Genomic DNA, 21681 nt, shown 5'->3' on the forward strand with positions numbered 1-21681 from the left:
GAAAGGGCCCATCATATATTAGCCTATAATGTGCACTTAATCGTTGGAGCTGATTGTTGTGTGATCAATCCAGTTTGCTTCACTTCATTTACTCGCGGTACTGAAATAATTCTGCAGTTCGAGCGATTCGTAAATAAATACCCACACAACGACCAAGAGAAAAGGCGTCGAACTTTCTCTAATGCCGGGTGCTAACGAGCTAACTAAAAGTTATCTGCACATTCTCCATGAGACCAAAGTCTGCATGAGGATTTTACAACATCAGTATCTGTCCTTCCAAACGGGTTCTGCGGGCATTTCACCATGTTCTCCCATTACATCTGCGTCCCAATCCCATCTCCCTCCTTTCTCCTGCTCCCTCGAAACTCCCGCTCTCTCTAGAAAAAATACAGCTCCCTGTTTTTTTTTTACCATGCTCTCTCTTGAAAAAAAAATTAACAAGACAAATATTATTGGCTAATTCAACAAGCCTACCTTAATCAACTGATACTTTATTTTAGACAGCAAAAATGAAATACTCGATTGTTTGATGTAATTAAAGGAACACTTACTGCATTGTGAGAAAATCTACAAAAAAAAATAACAGTATAACTGTATTAATAAAAGGGTAATAAAAAGGTCTTAAAAAGGGTAATACAAATGTCTTACAGTCTTGTAATAACACTGGAAATTAAACACCTTACTGAACTAATCACTTCTGGCTGTGCCACGTCTCCATTCCCCACAGATTCATGTGCCTCTCGAAGAGCCTCTTAAACATTTTTATTGCATCTGCCTCCAGCACCACCCATGGCATCACAATTCAGGCACCCAACACTCACTGTGTGAAAACAGTTGCCATGCACATCTCCTTTTAACTTACCCCCACCCCCCACCTTAAATGCGTGCTCCCTGTTATAGGCATTTCAACCCTGGGAGAGAGATATTGGCTTCTCATAACATTATAAACCTCTGTCAGGTGACCTCTCAGCCTCTGCCACTCCAGAGAAAACTACGCAAGTTTGTCCAATTTCCTGTTATAGTGCATGTCCTCTGATCTGGGCAGCATCCTGCTAAACCTCTTCTGCATCTTCTCCAAAGCCTCCACATTCTATAGTGGGGCAATCAGAACTATATGCAATACTGTGGATGCAGCTTAACTGGAACTTCATAAAGCTGCAACATAACTTCCTGACTATTGACCTCAGTGCCTCAACTAATAAAGGCAAGCATACCATACACCTTCTTTACCACCCTACCAATCTGTGCAGCCACTTTTAGGGACCTAAGGACTTGGACCTCAAGATCCCCTGTACGTCAACACTGTTCAAATCGTCCCATTAACTGTGTACTGTTTGTTTGCATTTCTCCACCCAAAGTGCAACACCTGCTGGAATAAACTCCATCTGCCATTACTCTGCCCATTCCTGCACAATATATGTGGCTATCTTCTTTGGCAATCTTCTATACTGTACACAATGACACTGAACATTCATTAACTAAAAAAATCAATCTATGTTCTTATCATTGTCCCAGTTTGGATCCTGGAGGAACATCACTAGTCACAATCCACCAGCCAGAATATGTCCCATCAGTCATGACCCTCTCTCATCTATGAGCAAGCCAAATCACCATGGATTTCATGCATCTTCATCTTCAGGATAGGCCTTCTCCGAGGAACCTTATCAAGCCTCTATTAAAATCCATGTAGCTGTTAATAATAGATGGATAGTTGCATGATGCTGCATCCATTAAAATCCATCCACAGCTACTTCTTCATCAATCACCCTCACCATTGTCTCATCATTGTCTTCATCAATCACCCTCACCATTGTCTCATCATTGTCTTCATCAATCACCCTCACCATCGTCTCATCATTGTCTTCATCAATCACCCTCACCATTGTCTCATCATTGTCTTCATCAATCACCCTCGCCATCCTCATCATTGTCTTCATCAATCACCCTCACCATCATCTCATCATTATCACATCAAGACCCTCATAGTCCTCATCAATCACCTTCAACATTGTCTCAAAAAACCCAATCAAGTTAGTCAGATATAATTTGCCCCACACAAAGCCATGCTGACTGTCCCTAATTAGGCCATGGCTTTCCCAATGTTCATAAATCCTCCTCCCTAGAATTCATTTTAATAGCTTCCCTACCACTGATGTAAGATTCATTGGCCTATAGTTTCCAGGATAATCCCTATTTCCCTTCTTGAATCACAGAACAGCATCAACTGTTCACTAGTCCACCTGTGACTAGAGAGGACAGGAAGATCTTGGTCAAGACTCCAGGAATATCATCTCTTGTCTCTCTCAATAACCTAGGGTATATCCCATCAGACCCTTGGGATTTACTCATCTTACATTCTTCAACCTGCCTCTTTCTTTATCTCAAAATACCCGAGCTCATAAGCATTTTCCACACTGATTTCACTGTCCTCCACGTACAGCTCTTTGGTAAATCCCAATGCAAAGAGCACATTTAGGAGCTCACCCACATCCTCTGTCTCCAAGCACATGTTCCCTCCTTTATCCTTGAGTGGTCTACTCACTTCCCAGTTGTCCTCTTGCTCTTGCTGTATGTGTAGAATGCATTGGCATTAACCTGCTTCAGATGCTGCACCTCTATCCCTGGGAACCTGGTGCAAGGCTTCCTGGTTCTCTGTCCCATCACAAACATTCCTGAATCTGAGGATCACGGGCCAGGAATTCCCGGGAGACACTGGCAATGTTACACACTCTCACAGAGGCTAAGAGAACGTTTTGTATCCTGTCTGCTACTGATTCTCTCCTACCAGCTCCCACCCAGGCCATGCTGGAATGGATAACTGTGTACCCAGACCGTGCTGGAACGGGAGACTGTGTACCCAGGCTGTGCTGGATCTGGAGACTGTGTACCCAGACCGTGCTGGAATGGGAGACTGTGTACCCAGACCGTGCTGGAACGGGAGACTGTGTACCCAGGCTGTGCTGGAACGGGAGACTGTGTACCCAGGCTGTGCTGGAACAGGAGACTGTGTACCCAGACCGTGCTGGAACGGGAGACTGTGTACCCAGGCTGTGCTGGAACAGGAGACTGTGAACCCAGACCGTGCTGGAACGGGAGACTGTGTACCCAGGCTGTGCTGGAATGGGTGACTGTGTACCCAGGACGTGCTGGAATGGGAGACTGTGTACCCAGACCGTGCTGGAATGGGAGACTGTGTACCCAGGCCGTGCTGGAATGGATGACTGTGTACCCAGGCCGTGCCGGATCTGGTGACTGTGTACCCAGACCGTGCTGGAACGGGAGACTGTGTACCCAGACCGTGCTGGATCTGGTGACTGTGTACCCAGACCGTGCTGGAACGGGAGACTGTGTACCCAGGCCATGCTGGAATGGGTGACTGTGTACCAAGGCTGTGCTGGATCTGGAGACTGTGAACCCAGACCGTGCTGGAATGGGAGTCTGTGTACCCAGACCGTGCTGGAATGGGTGACTGTGTACCCAGGCCGTGCTGGATCTGGTGACTGTGTACCCAGGCCGTGCTGGATCTGGTGACTGTGTACCCAGACCGTGCTGGAACGGGTGACTGTGTACCCAGACCGTGCTGGAATGGGTGACTGTGTACCCAGGCCGTGCTGGATCTGGTGACTGTGTACCCAGGCCGTGCTGGATCTGGTGACTGTGTACCCAGACCGTGCTGGAACGGGTGACTGTGTACCCAGACCGTGCTGGAATGGGTGACTGTGTACCCAGGCTGTGCTGGAATGGGAGACTGTGTACCCAGGCCGTGCTGGAACGGGAGACTGTGTACCCAGACCGTGCTAGAACAGGAGACTGTGTACCCAGGCTGTGCTGGAATGGGAGACTGTGTACCCAGACCGTGCTGGAACAGGAGACTGTGTACCCAGGCCGTGCTGGAACGGGAGACTGTGTACCCAGACCGTGCTGGAATGGGAGACTGTGTACCCAGGCTGTGCTGGAATGGGAGACTGTGTACCCAGACCGTGCTGGAACGGGAGACTGTGTACCCAGACCGTGCTGGAATGGGAGACTGTGTACCCAGACCGTGCTGGAATGGGTGACTGTGTACCCAGACCGTGCTGGAACAGGAGACTGTGTACCCAGTCCGTGCTGGAATGGGAGACTGTGTACCCAGACCGTGCTGGAACGGGAGACTGTGTACCCAGGCTGTGCTGGATCTGGTGACTGTGTACCCAGGCTGTGCTGGAATGGGAGACTGTGTACCCAGACCGTGCTGGAACGGGAGACTGTGTACCCAGACCGTGCTGGAATGGGAGACTGTGTACCCAGACCGTGCTGGAATGGGTGACTGTGTACCCAGACCGTGCTGGAACAGGAGACTGTGTACCCAGTCCGTGCTGGAATGGGAGACTGTGTACCCAGACCGTGCTGGAACGGGAGACTGTGTACCCAGGCTGTGCTGGATCTGGTGACTGTGTACCCAGGCTGTGCTGGAATGGGAGACTGTGTACCCAGACCGTGCTGGAACGGGAGACTGTGTACCCAGACCGTGCTGGAATGGGTGACTGTGTACCCAGACCGTGCTGGATCTGGTGACTGTGTACCCAGACTGTGCTGGATCTGGTGACTGTGTACCCAGACCGTGCTGGAATGGGAGACTGTGTACCTAGGCTGTGCTGGAATGGGAGACTGTGTACCCAGACCGTGCTGGAATGGGAGACTGTGTACCCAGGCTGTGCTGGAACGGGAGACTGTGTACCCAGGCCGTGCTGGAATGGGAGACTGTGTACCCAGGCTGTGCTGGAATGGGAGACTGTGTACCCAGACCGTGCTGGAATGGGAGACTGTGTACCCAGGCTGTGCTGGAATGGGAGACTGTGTACCCAGGCTGTGCTGGAATGGGTGACTGTGTACCCAGACCGTGCTGGAATGGGAGACTGTGTACCCAGGACATGCTGGAATGGGAGACTGTGTACCCAGACCGTGCTGGAACGGGTGACTGTGTACCCAGGCCGTGCTGGAACGGGAGACTGTGTACCCAGACCGTGCTGGAATGGGAGACTGTGTACCCAGGACATGCTGGAATGGGAGACTGTGTACCCAGACCGTGCTGGATCTGGTGACTGTGTACCCAGACCGTGCTGGAACAGGAGACTGTGTACCCAGACTGTGCTGGATCTGGTGACTGTGTACCCAGACCGTGCTGGAATGGGAGACTGTGTACCCAGGACATGCTGGAATGGGAGACTGTGTACCCAGGCCGTGCTGGAATGGGAGACTGTGTACCCAGACCGTGCTGGAATGGGAGACTGTGTACCCAGACCGTGCTGGATCTGGTGACTGTGTACCCAGACCGTGCTGGAACAGGAGACTGTGTACCCAGACCGTGCTGGATCTGGTGACTGTGTACCCAGACCGTGCTGGATCTGGTGACTGTGTACCCAGACTGTGCTGGAACAGGAGACTGTGTACCCAGGCTGTGCTGGAATGGGAGACTGTGTACCCAGGCTGTGCTGGAATGGGAGACTGTGTACCCAGGCTGTGAAGGTGTTATCATACAATGAACATTTGATAATTCTGGGTCTGTACTCACTGGAATTTAGAAGGATTGTGTGGGGGGGGGGGGGGGATTCTCATTAAAATCTTTCAGATGCTGAAAGGCCTGGACAGAGTAGATGTGGAAAGGATGTTTCCCATGGTGAGGGAGCCGAGGACAAGAGGGCACAGCCTCAGGTTAGAGGGGCGTCCATTTAAAACAGAGATGCAAAGAAATTTCCTTAGCCAGAGGTTGGTGAATTTGTGGAATTTAATACCATAGGCACCTGTGGAGGGCTGGTTATTTAAGTCAGAGATTGATAGGTTCCTGATTGGATATGATATCAAAGGTTACAGGGAGAAGGCCGAGGAATAGTGTTGAGGAAGGAAAAAAGGATCAGACATGATTGAATGGTGGAGCAGACTTGATGGGCCAAATGGCCTAATTCTGCTCCTAGATCTTACGGTCTTAGAGCAGATAGGTTCCTGAGAGAGAGGTTAAAAATGTCTGCAGATAACCTCACCCGTTGTTCTGCACAAGTTCTAAGAACATTCCACAGCTTCACTCTCTAGTAGACTGACGTCTGCAGTGGTGACTGTGCGTTCAGGTGCCCTGGAGGCTGCTGGGATGGGAGGTGACTTTCCAATTCCCTTCTGTTCAAAGTGTGGTGAGCTCATCAGGAAGGACATTGATGGTACCTCCGACTAATACTGTCTCTTGGCATCTCTGACAGCTTTAGTTAAGTTGTATCTCGATTTCCCGTATAGGTGAAGAGTCATCTGGTTTGCACACCACAGTGTCCATTAGACTTCAGTAGGGAAGAGATCTCAGAATCAGAATCAGGTTTAAAATCACTGGCATACGTTGTGAAGTTTGTTAACTTTGTGGCAGCAGTACAAGGCAATACATAATAATAGGAAATTATTGTTCACGGGTTCTGGTTCTATTCAGAAATCGGATGGCATAGAGGAAGAAGCTGTTCCTGAATCACTGAGTGTGTGCCTTCAGGCTTCTGTACCTCCTTCCTGATGGTAACAATGAGAACAGGGCATGTCCTGGGTGATGGGGGTCCTTGATGAAGGAGTCCTCTTTTTTGTGGCACTGCTCCTTGAAGATGTCCTGGATACTAGAGGCAAGTGCCCATGATGGAACTGACTAAGTTTATAACTCTCTGCAGCTTACTTTGATCCTTTGCCATATGAGACGGTGATGCGGTCAGTTAGAATGCCCTCCATCTGTAGAAATTTGACAGTGTCTTTGGTGATAAACCAAATCTCCTCAAACTCCCAATGAAATATAGACACTCTTGTGCCTTCTTTGTAGCTGCATCGATATATTGGGTCGAGGTTAGATCCTCAACAATATTGACACCCAGGCACTTGAAGCTGCTCACTCTCTCCACTTCTGATCCCTCTATGAGGATTGGTGTGTGTTCCTTCGTCTTCCCCTTCCTGAAGTTCACAATCAGCTCTTTGATCTTATTGACACTGAGTGCAAGGTTGTTGCTGCAACACCACTCAACCAGCTGATACAGTGCCTGTGTAAAGTATTCACCCCCCTTAGAAACTTTCATGTTTTATTGTTGTACAACATTGAATCACAGTGGATTTAATTTGGCTGTTTTGACTCTGGACAACAGAAAGAGACTCACTGAGTGCAGTCGAAATGTTTCAATTGATTGGAGTAAAAATACACCTGGATATGGAAATTCCAACTGCTGGCGAGTCAGTATCCTGGCAAAAACTACACCATGGAGACAAAACAACACTTCAAGCAACTCTGTGAAAAGGTTATTGAAAAGCACAAGTCAGGAGATGGATACAAGAAAAGGAAAGAATATGACATGCCTGTAAATCTGCTGAGAGCAGGCCATCCTCAAAAACTGAGTGACTGTGCAGGAAGGGGGTAGTGAGGGAGGCCACCAAGAGACCTATGACAACTCTGGAGGATTTTCAAGCTTCAGTGGCAGAGTTGGGAGAGACTACACATACAACAACTGTTGCCCGGGTGCTTCACCAGTCGCAGCTTTGTGGGGCAGTGGCAAAGAGAAAGCCACTGTTGAAAGACAACTCGCTTGAAATCTCGGCTGGAGTTTGCCAGAAGGCATGTGGGGGACTCTGATGTCAGCTGGAAGAAGGTTCTATGGTCTGATGAAATGAAAATTGAGCTTTTTGGCCATCAGACTAAACGCTGTGTTTAGCATAAGCCAAACACTGCACATCGAAAATACACCATCCCTACCTTGAAGAGTGATGGTGGCTGCTTCATGCTGTGGGGATGCTTCACTGCAACAGGCCCTGTGAGGTTTGTGAAGGTAAAGGGTACAATGAATACAGCAAAATACAGGGAAATCCTGGAGGAAAACCTGATGCAGTTTGCAAGAGATCTATGACTTGGGAGAAAATTTATTTCCCAGCAAGACAATGACCCCAAGCATAAAGCCAAAGCTACCCAGGAATAGCTTAAAAACAACAAAGTTAATGTCCTGATGTGGCCAAGTCAGAGTCCAGACTTCAATCCAATTGAGAATTTGTGGCTGGACTCGAAAAGGTCTGTTCTCTCACAATCCCCAAGCAGCTTGAGCAGTTTTGTAAAGAAGAATGGGGGGAAATTGCAGTGTCCAGATATGCAAAGCTGATAGAGACCCGTCCACACAGACTCAAGGCAGATAGATATCTGTATTCACTTTGACACTAAAGCATCTTTTTCTGTTGTTCAGTGTCAACAAAAGACAAATTAAATCCACCGTGATTCAATGTTGCAAAACAATAAAAAATGAAAACTTCTATGGAGGGTGGATTCTTCTTATCAGCACTGTATATCTCACTCCTGTGCGCCCTCTCATCATCACCTGAGAATCTGCCAACAATGATTATATCATCAGCAAATTTACAGATGGCGTTTGAGCTATGCCTAGCCACACAGTCGTGGGTGTAGAGAGGGTAGAGCAGCGGACTAAACATTGTGTTGTCCAGGCGATCCAAGGCAGTGTGAGGAGCCGGTGAGATCACATTCACACCTCAACAGTTGGTTGGCACAGATTTTCAGAGCCTGACTCTTTTGTGGCCTGTCGCCTTGCAAGAGTTCACCCTCTTGAAAGACAGTCTGACGTCAGCCCCTCAGACAGAGATGACAGGGTACCGGGTGCAGCAGGGATCTGCACAGCTGTAGTTATATTCTCCCATTTAGAGCAGAGCTCGTCTGGTAGTGAAACATCACTGCCATTCATGATGTTAATTGACCAGGGCTTCTGGGTTGGGAATGCCCGGATTACCCTCTGTGCTACATAGTGCTGGGTCTGTAACATGAGCTGAATGTTTCAGCTTTCCAGGTGTCTGGCAGGATCACATTTGTGCTCCCTTTCCGATGGACTTCCTTCAACCTCCTCAGTTGAATTCTGAGCCTATAGACTACCTTCAACCTCCTCAGTTGAATTCTCAGCCTATAGACTGTCTTCAACCTCCTCAGTTGAATTCTCAGCCTATAGACTGTCTTTAACCTCCTCAGTTGAATTCTCAGCCTATAGACTACCTTCAACCTCCTCAGTTGAAATCTCAGCCTATAGACTGTCTTCAACCTCCTCAATTGAATTCTCAGCCTATAGACTGCCTTTAACCTCCTCAGTTGAATTCTCAGCCTATAGACTGTCTTCTACGTCCTCAGTTGAATTCTGAGCCTATAGACTGCCTTTAACCTCCTCAGTTGAATTCTCAGCCTGTAGACTGTCTTCAACCTCCTCAATTGAATTCTCAGCCTATAGAATGCCTTTAACCTCCTCAGTTGAATTATCAGCCTATAGACTGCCTTTAACCTCCTCAGTTGAATTCTCAGCCTATAGACTACCTTCAACCTCCTCAGTTGAATTCTCAGCCTATAGACTACCTTCAACCTCCTCAGTTGAATTAACAGCCTATAGACTGTCTTCAACCTCCTCAGTTGAATTCTCAGCCTATAGACTACCTTCAACCTCCTCAGTTGAATTCTCAGCCTATAGACTACCTTCAACCTCCTCAGTTGAATTCTCAGCCTATAGACTGTCTTCAACCTCCTCAATTGAATTCTCAGCCTATAGACTGCCTTTAACCTCCTCAGTTGAATTCTCAGCCTATAGACTGTCTTCAACCTCCTCAGTTGAATTCTCAGCCTATAGACTGTCTTCAACCTCCTCAGTTGAATTCTCAGCCTATAGACTACATTCAACCTCCTCAGTTGAATTATCAGCCTATAGACTGCCTTTAACCTCCTCAGTTGAATTCTCAGCCTATAGACTGTCTTCTACCTCCTCAGTTGAATTCTCAGCCTATAGACTACCTTCAACCTCCTCAGTTGAATTCTGAGCCTATAGACTGCCTTTAACCTCCTCAGTTGAATTCTCAGCCTATAGACTGTCTTCTACCTCCTCAGTTGAATTCTGAGCCTATAGACTGTCTTCAACCTCCTCAGTTGAATTATCAGCCTATAGACTGCCTTTAACCTCAGTTGAATTCTCAGCCTATAGACTGTCTTCAACCTCCTCAGTTGAATTCTGAGCCTATAGACTGCCTTCAACCTCCTCAGTTGAATTCTCAGCCTATAGACTGCCTTTAACCTCCTCAGTTGAATTATCAGCCTATAGACTGCCTTAAACCTCCTCAGTTGAATTCTCAGCCTATAGACAACCTTCAACCTCCTCAGTTGAATTCTCAGCCTATAGACTACCTTCAACCTCCTCAGTTGAATTATCAGCCTATAGACTGTCTTCAACCTCCTCAGTTGAATTCTCAGACTATAGACTACCTTCAACCTCCTCAGTTGAATTCTCAGCATATAGACTACCTTCAACCTCCTCAGTTGAATTATCAGCCTATAGACTGCCTTTAACCTCAGTTGAATTCTCAGCCTATAGACTGTCTTCAACCTCCTCAGTTGAATTATCAGCCTATAGACTGTCTTCAACCTCCTCAGTTGAATTCTCAGCCTATAGACTGCCTTTAACCTCAGTTGAATTCTCAGCCTATAGACTGTCTTCAACCTCCTCAGTTGAATTCTGAGCCTATAGACTGCCTTCAACCTCCTCAGTTGAATTCTCAGCCTATAGACTGCCTTTAACCTCCTCAGTTGAATTATCAGCCTATAGACTGCCTTAAACCTCCTCAGTTGAATTCTCAGCCTATAGACAACCTTCAACCTCCTCAGTTGAATTCTCAGCCTATAGACTACCTTCAACCTCCTCAGTTGAATTATCAGACTATAGACTGTCTTCAACCTCCTCAGTTGAATTCTCAGCCTATAGACTACCTTCAACACCCTCAGTTGAATTCTCAGCCTATAGACTACCTTCAACCTCCTCAGTTGAATTATCAGCCTATAGACTGCCTTTAACCTCAGTTGAATTCTCAGCCTATAGACTGTCTTCAACCTCCTCAGTTGAATTATCAGCCTATAGACTGTCTTCAACCTCCTCAGTTGAATTCTCAGCCTATAGACTACCTTCAACCTCCTCAGTTGAATTCTCAGCCTATAGACTACCTTCAACCTCCTCAGTTGAATTCTCAGCCTATAGACTACCTTCAACCTCCTCAGTTGAATTCTCAGCCTATAGACTGTCTTCAACCTCCTCAATTGAATTCTCAGCCTATAGACTGCCTTTAACCTCCTCAGTTGAATTCTCAGCCTATAGACTGTCTTCAACCTCCTCAGTTGAATTCTCAGCCTATAGACTGTCTTCAACCTCCTCAGTTGAATTCTCAGCCTATAGACTACATTCAACCTCCTCAGTTGAATTATCAGCCTATAGACTGCCTTTAACCTCCTCAGTTGAATTCTCAGCCTATAGACTGTCTTCTACCTCCTCAGTTGAATTCTCAGCCTATAGACTACCTTCAACCTCCTCAGTTGAATTCTGAGCCTATAGACTGCCTTTAACCTCCTCAGTTGAATTCTCAGCCTATAGACTGTCTTCTACCTCCTCAGTTGAATTCTGAGCCTATAGGCTGTCCTCAACCTCCTCAGTTGAATTATCAGCCTATAGACTACCTTCAACCTCCTCAGTTGAATTATCAGCCTATAGACTGCCTTTAACCTCCTCAGTTGAATTCTCAGCCTATAGACTACCTTCAACCTCCTCAGTTGAATTATCAGCCTATAGACTACCTTCAACCTCCTCAGTTGAATTCTCAGCCTATAGCCTGTCTTCAACCTCCTCAGTTGAATTCTGAGCCTATAGACTGTCTTCAAACTCCTCAGTTGAATTATCAGCCTATAGACTGCCTTTAACCTCAGTTGAATTCTCAGCCTATAGACTGTCTTCAACCTCCTCAGTTGAATTCTGAGCCTATAGACTGCCTTCAACCTCCTCAGTTGAATTCTCAGCCTATAGACTGCCTTTAACCTCCTCAGTTGAATTATCAGCCTATAGACTGCCTTAAACCTCCTCAGTTGAATTCTCAGCCTATAGACAACCTTCAACCTCCTCAGTTGAATTCTCAGCCTATAGACTACCTTCAACCTCCTCAGTTGAATTATCAGCCTATAGACTGTCTTCAACCTCCTCAGTTGAATTCTCAGCCTATAGACTACCTTCAACCTCCTCAGTTGAATTCTCAGCATATAGACTACCTTCAACCTCCTCAGTTGAATTATCAGCCTATAGACTGCCTTTAACCTCAGTTGAATTATCAGCCTATAGACTGTCTTCAACCTCCTCAGTTGAATTCTCAGCCTATAGACTACCTTCAACCTCCTCAGTTGAATTATCAGCCTATAGACTGTCTTCAACCTCCTCAGTTGAATTATCAGCCTATAGACTGTCTTCAACCTCCTCAATTGAATTCTCAGCCTATAGAATGCCTTTAACCTCCTCAGTTGAATTCTCAGCCTATAGACTACCTTCAACCTCCTCAGTTGAATTCTCTAGCCTATAGACTACCTTCAACCTCCTCAATTGAATTCTCAGCCTATAGACTGCCTTTAACCTCCTCAGTTGAATTCTCAGCCTATAGACTGTCTTCAACCTCCTCAGTTGAATTCTCAGCCTATAGACTGTCTTCAACCTCCTCAGTTGAATTCTCAGCCTATAGACTACCTTCAACCTCCTCAGTTGAATTATCAGCCTATAGACTACCTTCAAACTCCTCAGTTGAATTCTCAGCCTATAGACTACCTTCAACCTCCTCAGTTGAATTCTCAGCCTATAGACTGTCTTCAACCTCCTCAGTTGAATTCTGAGCCTATAGACTGTCTTCAACCTCCTCAGTTGAATTCTGAGCCTATAGACTGTCTTCAACCTCCTCAGTTGAATTCTCAGCCTATAGACTACCTTCAACCTCCTCAGTTGAATTATCAGCCTATAGACTGCCTTTAACCTCAGTTGAATTCTCAGCCTATAGACTGTCTTCAACCTCCTCAGTTGAATTCTCAGCCTATAGACTGCCTTTAACCTCCTCAGTTGAATTATCAGCCTATAGACTGACTTAAACCTCCTCAGTTGAATTCTCAGCCTATAGACAACCTTCAACCTCCTCAGTTGAATTCTCAGCCTATAGACTACCTTCAACCTCCTCAGTTGAATTATCAGCCTATAGACTGTCTTCAACCTCCTCAGTTGAATTCTCAGCCTATAGACTACCTTCAACCTCCTCAGTTGAATTCTCAGCCTATAGACTACCTTCAACCTCCTCAGTTGAATTATCAGCCTATAGACTGCCTTTAACCTCAGTTGAATTCTCAGCCTATAGACTGTCTTCAACCTCCTCAGTTGAATTATCAGCCTATAGACTGTCTTCAACCTCCTCAATTGAATTCTCAGCCTATAGAATGCCTTTAACCTCCTCAGTTGAATTCTCAGCCTATAGACTACCTTCAACCTCCTCAGTTGAATTCTCAGCCTATAGACTACCTTCAACCTCCTCAATTGAATTCTCAGCCTATAGACTGCCTTTAACCTCCTCAGTTGAATTCTCAGCCTATAGACTGTCTTCAACCTCCTCAGTTGAATTCTCAGCCTATAGACTGTCTTCAACCTCCTCAGTTGAATTCTCAGCCTATAGACTACCTTCAACCTCCTCAGTTGAATTATCAGCCTATAGACTACCTTCAAACTCCTCAGTTGAATTCTCAGCCTATAGACTGTCTTCAACCTCCTCAGTTGAATTCTGAGCCTATAGACTGTCTTCAACCTCCTCAGTTGAATTCTCAGCCTATAGACTACCTTCAACCTCAGTTGAATTATCAGCCTATAGACTGCCTTTAACCTCAGTTGAATTCTCAGCCTATAGACTGTCTTCAACCTCCTCAGTTGAATTCTGAGCCTATAGACTGCCTTCAACCTCCTCAGTTGAATTCTCAGCCTATAGACTGCCTTTAACCTCCTCAGTTGAATTATCAGCCTATAGACTGACTTAAACCTCCTCAGTTGAATTCTCAGCCTATAGACAACCTTCAACCTCCTCAGTTGAATTCTCAGACTATAGACTACCTTCAACCTCCTCAGTTGAATTATCAGCCTATAGACTGTCTTCAACCTCCTCAGTTGAATTCTCAGCATATAGACTACCTTCAACCTCCTCAGTTGAATTCTCAGCCTATAGACTACCTTCAACCTCCTCAGTTGAATTATCAGCCTATAGACTGCCTTTAACCTCAGTTGAATTCTCAGCCTATAGACTGTCTTCAACCTCCTCAGTTGAATTATCAGCCTATAGACTGTCTTCAACCTCCTCAGTTGAATTCTCAGCCTATAGACTACCTTCAACCTCCTCAGTTGAATTCTGAGCCTATAGACTACCTTCAACCTCCTCAGTTGAATTCTCAGCCTATAGACTGTCTTCAACCTCCTCAATTGAATTCTCAGCCTATAGACTGCCTTTAACCTCCTCAGTTGAATTCTCAGCCTATAGACTGTCTTCAACCTCCTCAGTTGAATTCTCAGCCTATAGACTGTCTTCAACCTCCTCAGTTGAATTCTCAGCCTATGGACTACCTTCAACCTCCTCAGTTGAATTCTGAGCCTACGGACTGCCTTTAACCTCCTCAGTTGAATTCTCAGCCTATAGACTGTCTTCTACCTCCTCAGTTGAATTCTGAGCCTATAGACTGTCTTCAAACTCCTCAGTTGAATTCTCAGCCTATAGACTACCTTCAACCTCCTCAGTTGAATTCTGAGCCTATAGACTGCCTTTAACCTCCTCAGTTGAATTCTCAGCCTATAGACTGTCTTCTACCTCCTCAGTTGAATTCTCAGCCTATAGACTACCTTCAACCTCCTCAGTTGAATTATCAGCCTATAGACTGTCTTCAACCTCCTCAGTTGAATTCTCAGCCTATAGACTACCTTCAACCTCCTCAGTTGAATTCTCAGCCTATAGACTACCTTCAACCTCCTCAGTTGAATTATCAGCCTATAGACTGCCTTTAACCTCAGTTGAATTCTCAGCCTATAGACTGTCTTCAACCTCCTCAGTTGAATTATCAGCCTATAGACTGTCTTCAACCTCCTCAATTGAATTCTCAGCCTATAGAATGCCTTTAACCTCCTCAGTTGAATTCTCAGCCTATAGACTACCTTCAACCTCCTCAGTTGAATTCTCAGCCTATAGACTACCTTCAACCTCCTCAATTGAATTCTCAGCCTATAGACTGCCTTTAACCTCCTCAGTTGAATTCTCAGCCTATAGACTGTCTTCAACCTCCTCAGTTGAATTCTCAGCCTATAGACTGTCTTCAACCTCCTCAGTTGAATTCTCAGCCTATAGACTACCTTCAACCTCCTCAGTTGAATTATCAGCCTATAGACTACCTTCAAACTCCTCAGTTGAATTCTCAGCCTATAGACTGTCTTCAACCTCCTCAGTTGAATTCTGAGCCTATAGACTGTCTTCAACCTCCTCAGTTGAATTCTCAGCCTATAGACTACCTTCAACCTCAGTTGAATTATCAGCCTATAGACTGCCTTTAACCTCAGTTGAATTCTCAGCCTATAGACTGTCTTCAACCTCCTCAGTTGAATTCTGAGCCTATAGACTGCCTTCAACCTCCTCAGTTGAATTCTCAGCCTATAGACTGCCTTTAACCTCCTCAGTTGAATTATCAGCCTATAGACTGACTTAAACCTCCTCAGTTGAATTCTCAGCCTATAGACAACCTTCAACCTCCTCAGTTGAATTCTCAGACTATAGACTACCTTCAACCTCCTCAGTTGAATTATCAGCCTATAGACTGTCTTCAACCTCCTCAGTTGAATTCTCAGCATATAGACTACCTTCAACCTCCTCAGTTGAATTCTCAGCCTATAGACTACCTTCAACCTCCTCAGTTGAATTATCAGCCTATAGACTGCCTTTAACCTCAGTTGAATTCTCAGCCTATAGACTGTCTTCAACCTCCTCAGTTGAATTATCAGCCTATAGACTGTCTTCAACCTCCTCAGTTGAATTCTCAGCCTATAGACTACCTTCAACCTCCTCAGTTGAATTCTGAGCCTATAGACTACCTTCAACCTCCTCAGTTGAATTCTCAGCCTATAGACTGTCTTCAACCTCCTCAATTGAATTCTCAGCCTATAGACTGCCTTTAACCTCCTCAGTTGAATTCTCAGCCTATAGACTGTCTTCAACCTCCTCAGTTGAATTCTCAGCCTATAGACTGTCTTCAACCTCCTCAGTTGAATTCTCAGCCTATGGACTACCTTCAACCTCCTCAGTTGAATTCTGAGCCTACGGACTGCCTTTAACCTCCTCAGTTGAATTCTCAGCCTATAGACTGTCTTCTACCTCCTCAGTTGAATTCTGAGCCTATAGACTGTCTTCAAACTCCTCAGTTGAATTCTCAGCCTATAGACTACCTTCAACCTCCTCAGTTGAATTCTGAGCCTATAGACTGCCTTTAACCTCCTCAGTTGAATTCTCAGCCTATAGACTGTCTTCTACCTCCTCAGTTGAATTCTGAGCCTATAGACTGTCTTCAACCTCCTCAGTTGAATTATCAGCCTATAGACTACCTTCAACCTCCTCAGTTGAATTATCAGCCTATAGACTGCCTTTAACCTCCTCAGTTGAATTCTCAGCCTATAGACTACCTTCAACCTCCTCAGTTGAATTATCAGCCTATAGACTACCTTCAACCTCCTCAGTTGAATTCTCAGCCTATAGACTGTCTTCAACCTCCTCAGTTGAATTCTGAGCCTATAGACTGTCCTCAACCTCCTCAGTTGAATTCTCAGCCTACAGACTACCTTCAACCTCCTCAGTTGAATTATCAGCCTATAGACTGCCTTTAACCTCAGTTGAATTCTCAGCCTATAGACTGTCTTCAACCTCCTCAGTTGAATTCTGAGCCTATAGACTGTCTTCCACCTCCTCAGTTGAATTCTCAGCCTATAGACTACCTTCAACGTCCTCAGTTGAATTCTGAGCCTATAGACTGTCTTCAACCTCCTCAGTTGAATTCTCAGCCTATAGACTGTCTTCTACCTCCTCAGTTGAATTCTGAGACTATAGACTGTCTTCAACCTCCTCAGTTGAATTCTCAGCCTATAGACTGTCTTCAACCTCCTCAGTTGAATTCTCAGCCTATAGACTGTCTTCAACCTCCTCAGTTGAATTCTCAGCCTATAGACTACCTTCAACCTCCTCAGTTGAATTATCAGCCTATAGACTGCCTTTAACCTCCTCAGTTGAATTATCAGCCTATAGACTACCTACAACCTCCTCAGTTGAATTCTCAGCCTATAGACTACCTTCAACCTCCTCAGTTGAATTATCAGCCTATAGACTGTCTTCAACCTCCTCAGTTGAATTCTCAGCCTATAGACTGTCTTCAACCTCATCAGTTGAATTCTCAGCCTATAGACTACCTTCAACCTCCTCAGTTGAATTCTCAGCCTATAGACTACCTTCAACCTCCTCAGTTGAATTCTCAGCCTATAGACTGTCTTCAACCTCCTCAATTGAATTCTCAGCCTATAGACTGCCTTTAACCTCCTCAGTTGAATTCTCAGCCTATAGACTGTCTTCAGCCTCCTCAGTTGAATTATCAGCCTATAGACTGTCTTCAACCTCCTCAGTTGAATTCTCAGCCTATAGACTACCTTCAACCTCCTCAGTTGAATTATCAGCCTATAGACTGCCCTCAACCTCCTCAGTTGAAATCTCAGCCTATAGACTGTCTTCAACCTCCTCAATTGAATTCTCAGCCTATAGACTGCCTTTAACCTCCTCAGTTGAATTCTCAGCCTATAGACTGTCTTCTACGTCCTCAGTTGAATTCTGAGCCTATAGACTGCCTTTAACATCCTCAGTTGAATTCCCAGCCTGTAGACTGTCTTCAACCTCCTCAATTGAATTCTCAGCCTATAGAATGCCTTTAACCTCCTCAGTTGAATTATCAGCCTATAGACTGCCTTTAACCTCCTCAGTTGAATTCTCAGCCTATAGACTACCTTCAACCTCCTCAGTTGAATTCTCAGCCTATAGACTACCTTCAACCTCCTCAGTTGAATTAACAGCCTATAGACTGTCTTCAACCTCCTCAGTTGAATTCTCAGCCTATAGACTACCTTCAACCTCCTCAGTTGAATTCTCAGCCTATAGACTACCTTCAACCTCCTCAGTTGAATTCTCAGCCTATAGACTGTCTTCAACCTACTCAATTGAATTCTCAGCCTATAGACTGCCTTTAACCTCCTCAGTTGAATTCTCAGCCTATAGACTGTCTTCAACCTCCTCAGTTGAATTCTCAGCCTATAGACTGTCTTCAACCTCCTCAGTTGAATTCTCAGCCTATAGACTACCTTCAACCTCCTCAGTTGAATTATCAGCCTATAGCATGCCTTTAACCTCCTCAGTTGAATTCTCAGCCTATAGACTGTCTTCTACCTCCTCAGTTGAATTCTCAGCCTATAGACTACCTTCAACCTCCTCAGTTGAATTCTGAGCCTATAGACTGCCTTTAACCTCCTCAGTTGAATTCTCAGCCTATAGACTGTCTTCTACCTCCTCAGTTGAATTCTGAGCCTATAGGCTGTCTTCAACCTCCTCAGATGAATTATCAGCCTATAGACTACCTTCAACCTCCTCAGTTGAATTATCAGCCTATAGACTGCCTTTAACCTCCTCAGTTGAATTCTCAGCCTATAGACTACCTTCAACCTCCTCAGTTGAATTATCAGCCTATAGACTACCTTCAACCTCCTCAGTTGAATTCTCAGCCTATAGACTGTCTTCAACCTCCTCAGTTGAATTCTGAGCCTATAGACTGTCTTCAACCTCCTCAGTTGAATTATCAGCCTATAGACTGCCTTTAACCTCAGTTGAATTATCAGCCTATAGACTGCCTTTAACCTCCTCAGTTGAATTCTCAGCCTATAGACTGTCTTCTACCTCCTCAGTTGAATTCTGAGCCTATAGACTGTCTTCAACCTCCTCAGTTGAATTATCAGCCTATAGACTACCTTCAACCTCCTCAGTTGAATTATCAGCCTATAGACTGCCTTTAACCTCCTCAGTTGAATTCTCAGCCTATAGACTACCTTCAACCTCCTCAGTTGAATTATCAGCCTATAGACTACCTTCAACCTCCTCAGTTGAATTCTCAGCCTATAGACTGTCTTCAACCTCCTCAGTTGAATTCTGAGCCTATAGACTGTCCTCAACCTCCTCAGTTGAATTCTCAGCCTACAGACTACCTTCAACCTCCTCAGTTGAATTATCAGCCTATAGACTGCCTTTAACCTCAGTTGAATTCTCAGCCTATAGACTGTCTTCAACCTCCTCAGTTGAATTCTGAGCCTATAGACTGTCTTCCACCTCCTCAGTTGAATTCTCAGCCTATAGACTACCTTCAACGTCCTCAGTTGAATTCTGAGCCTATAGACTGTCTTCAACCTCCTCAGTTGAATTCTCAGCCTATAGACTGTCTTCTACCTCCTCAGTTGAATTCTGAGACTATAGACTGTCTTCAACCTCCTCAGTTGAATTCTCAGCCTATAGACTGTCTTCAACCTCCTCAGTTGAATTCTCAGCCTATAGACTGTCTTCAACCTCCTCAGTTGAATTCTCAGCCTATAGACTACCTTCAACCTCCTCAGTTGAATTATCAGCCTATAGACTGCCTTTAACCTCCTCAGTTGAATTATCAGCCTATAGACTACCTACAACCTCCTCAGTTGAATTCTCAGCCTATAGACTACCTTCAACCTCCTCAGTTGAATTATCAGCCTATAGACTGTCTTCAACCTCCTCAGTTGAATTCTCAGCCTATAGACTGTCTTCAACCTCATCAGTTGAATTCTCAGCCTATAGACTACCTTCAACCTCCTCAGTTGAATTCTCAGCCTATAGACTACCTTCAACCTCCTCAGTTGAATTCTCAGCCTATAGACTGTCTTCAACCTCCTCAATTGAATTCTCAGCCTATAGACTGCCTTTAACCTCCTCAGTTGAATTCTCAGCCTATAGACTGTCTTCAGCCTCCTCAGTTGAATTATCAGCCTATAGACTGTCTTCAACCTCCTCAGTTGAATTCTCAGCCTATAGACTACCTTCAACCTCCTCAGTTGAATTATCAGCCTATAGACTGCCCTCAACCTCCTCAGTTGAAATCTCAGCCTATAGACTGTCTTCAACCTCCTCAATTGAATTCTCAGCCTATAGACTGCCTTTAACCTCCTCAGTTGAATTCTCAGCCTATAGACTGTCTTCTACGTCCTCAGTTGAATTCTGAGCCTATAGACTGCCTTTAACATCCTCAGTTGAATTCCCAGCCTGTAGACTGTCTTCAACCTCCTCAATTGAATTCTCAGCCTATAGAATGCCTTTAACCTCCTCAGTTGAATTATCAGCCTATAGACTGCCTTTAACCTCCTCAGTTGAATTCTCAGCCTATAGACTACCTTCAACCTCCTCAGTTGAATTCTCAGCCTATAGACTACCTTCAACCTCCTCAGTTGAATTAACAGCCTATAGACTGTCTTCAACCTCCTCAGTTGAATTCTCAGCCTATAGACTACCTTCAACCTCCTCAGTTGAATTCTCAGCCTATAGACTACCTTCAACCTCCTCAGTTGAATTCTCAGCCTATAGACTGTCTTCAACCTACTCAATTGAATTCTCAGCCTATAGACTGCCTTTAACCTCCTCAGTTGAATTCTCAGCCTATAGACTGTCTTCAACCTCCTCAGTTGAATTCTCAGCCTATAGACTGTCTTCAACCTCCTCAGTTGAATTCTCAGCCTATAGACTACCTTCAACCTCCTCAGTTGAATTATCAGCCTATAGCATGCCTTTAACCTCCTCAGTTGAATTCTCAGCCTATAGACTGTCTTCTACCTCCTCAGTTGAATTCTCAGCCTATAGACTACCTTCAACCTCCTCAGTTGAATTCTGAGCCTATAGACTGCCTTTAACCTCCTCAGTTGAATTCTCAGCCTATAGACTGTCTTCTACCTCCTCAGTTGAATTCTGAGCCTATAGGCTGTCTTCAACCTCCTCAGATGAATTATCAGCCTATAGACTACCTTCAACCTCCTCAGTTGAATTATCAGCCTATAGACTGCCTTTAACCTCCTCAGTTGAATTCTCAGCCTATAGACTACCTTCAACCTCCTCAGTTGAATTATCAGCCTATAGACTACCTTCAACCTCCTCAGTTGAATTCTCAGCCTATAGACTGTCTTCAACCTCCTCAGTTGAATTCTGAGCCTATAGACTGTCTTCAACCTCCTCAGTTGAATTATCAGCCTATAGACTGCCTTTAACCTCAGTTGAATTCTCAGCCTATAGACTGTCTTCAACCTCCTCAGTTGAATTCTGAGCCTATAGACTGCCTTCAACCTCCTCAGTTGAATTCTCAGCCTATAGACTGCCTTTAACCTCCTCAGTTGAATTATCAGCCTATAGACTGCCTTAAACCTCCTCAGTTGAATTCTCAGCCTATAGACAACCTTCAACCTCCTCAGTTGAATTCTCAGCCTATAGACTACCTTCAACCTCCTCAGTTGAATTATCAGCCTATAGACTGTCTTCAACCTCCTCAGTTGAATTCTCAGCCTATAGACTACCTTCAACCTCCTCAGTTGAATTCTCAGCATATAGACTACCTTCAACCTCCTCAGTTGAATTATCAGCCTATAGACTGCCTTTAACCTCAGTTGAATTCTCAGCCTATAGACTGTCTTCAACCTCCTCAGTTGAATTATCAGCCTATAGACTGTC

This window comes from Hemitrygon akajei, chromosome 9 (assembly GCF_048418815.1).
Source record: "Hemitrygon akajei chromosome 9, sHemAka1.3, whole genome shotgun sequence".
In the NCBI taxonomy this organism is placed as follows: domain Eukaryota; kingdom Metazoa; phylum Chordata; class Chondrichthyes; order Myliobatiformes; family Dasyatidae; genus Hemitrygon; species Hemitrygon akajei.